The following is a 2,192-nucleotide window of genomic DNA, read 5'->3' as shown; positions in this document are numbered from 1 at the left end:
TCTTGTGCTTGAATAAATTCTAAATACTCTGAACGCTTGGAAGGATCTTCATTCCTTTCTCTCTGCCTAGGGAATGGGCCTGATCCAGGGTTTGTCCAGAACACCCATCCTGGGAACAGAAGTGGTATCTCTCTCAGGGAGTTCGTGGTTCTCATGTTATGCTGTGATGATTGGCTTAGGTTCTATTTCACCAATCTGAACACCACTGGCTATGGTTTATGATATTTTGGTAAAGGTGTTTTTCCTTTTGTACCTTTAATTGTGATGGTTCTATTCACTGCCTGCAATTTTTTGAAAGCACTCTGGTGATTTGTCAGCATGTAAATGTGAACCAATATTGCGGGGACATCAAACCTTCAGTTCTTTGGATAGGAGAATATAATGGCAGAAAATCATTCTTCATCCCAAACTGGCTTATTTTGCATTGCTGCCCAAGGTGTTGAAAGGAAGATTGCATAACTTTGTAGTCTTAATTTATATCCTGGTATCATGGTTATGAGTTAGGTCAATGGTCACCCAGAAGTGGAGGCCTTTGCTGTCCTTCTGTGAAGAATATGGATTATGTTCTTTTTCACAGTAGGTATTTCTTAATTCTTATCAGTGGTTAGGGGAACTCCTCCCCACATACTGCAAAGAAGCCAAGTGCCATGAAGTATGATATTTCATACTCTTGTGACATTTGTTGTAAGACTCTGAGGTTAAACTACCATTGAGATGGAAACACTGTATTCATAGTAATGAGAGAGACTGGAGTAAATTATATGGAAAGTGTCTCTTCTGAAAATAAATCCACAAATGTTCCTGGCCTGTGGCTTGTGTGACCTTTGTGTACAGATATTCTCCACACCTCCAAAAATGTTTCCTGTAGCTGCAGTCATTGGCAGAGAAAATAATTTAAAGGATTTGTGGATTCCCCTGGCCTCTGTAAGGTGTTCACCACAAAGTCATTTCTCAATATGTAAGAACTCAAAACTAAAGGAAGGATAATCCTATAATCAATCCCAGGATGTGTCTTTTGTAACCAGTCAGCATTCCTGTTGATTCCATGGCAGTAGTCTTCACTGCTTGCCAACATTTGCTGCCACTGAGGCAAATCTGTCCCTCCCAGGAAATGAGCACTGACATGCAAGAAAGTGCACTTTTCTACTGTGTGTTATTTTGTGAGCCTTTACTGAGAGATAAAGCTGTGAAACATCACAATTGAAATAATTTTATCTGTCACTATATTCAAGGTGTGGCATAAGTGGACGTTCAGTTATGAGTACATAAACCACAGCACTTGTGCTTTTAAAAAATACCTTCATGTTATTTTTTTAGGAAAAGAGGGAAGGGGGAGAGAGATAAATATACATGAGCTGCCTCTTGCGCACTCCCTACTGGGGCCACAGTTGGGGCTGTGTACTGACCTGAAATTGAACCAGGACGTTTCAGTGTACTGGTTGATACCCACCCAGCTGAGGTACACGGTGAAAGCAGAGTTTATTCCAGTATTTTTTATGTATTATTTTCCATACCAACAATTCTAAACCTACATTTCCCACACTCTACATTTTCCTCCTGCCCTTTTATAATCTCTCTTTCTGACTTTCCCACTCTTCCATGCAATCATTCATTTTCCATCCTTTACATTAAATTAGTTCATATTATTCATAGTTTTATAGTCACTGTAAGGTGTGTACTTTTAAACAAATACTGGTTTCCTTAATGGTACGGATATTTTGAGACTCAGTACAAATGCTTATGTGAATACTGAATTATTTTTAATGCTGACTAGTATTGTATTCTATGGATCACATCTTCACAGACCTACTACTCGATTGGTGTCATAGGGAGTATTTCTGGCTGAAGAGATTTCACCTCTAACACCTGGCTCACCTAAAGAGTGTGCATAAGTCACAACCCCTGTGTGATCAGGGGAAATATATTGTGTTCTCACTTGTGCTTGAGAAAATTGTGAGCTCTTGGCAGTATCTTCATTTCTTTATCTATGACGAGGTAATGCACCTGATACAGGGTTCATCCAGGGCACTCATCCTCAGCTAAAAAGTGCTACATCTGTCAAGGACATTGTGGTTTGCACATTATGCTGGGATGAATTGTTTCAGGTTCTAATTCACCAACCTGCAAACTGCTTGCTGTCCTGTTCTGGGCTATGATCATTCAGTAAAGGTGTTGTTGTTTTCTTTTGTACC

This window comes from Myotis yumanensis, unplaced genomic scaffold (genome assembly GCF_028538775.1).
Source record: "Myotis yumanensis isolate MYYU_CA2020_CCGP unplaced genomic scaffold, mMyoYum1.0.hap1 SCAF_42, whole genome shotgun sequence".
NCBI classification, from domain to species: domain Eukaryota; kingdom Metazoa; phylum Chordata; class Mammalia; order Chiroptera; family Vespertilionidae; genus Myotis; species Myotis yumanensis.
The sequence above is the reverse complement of the archived record's forward strand: the minus strand, read 5'-3'. Positions refer to the sequence as shown.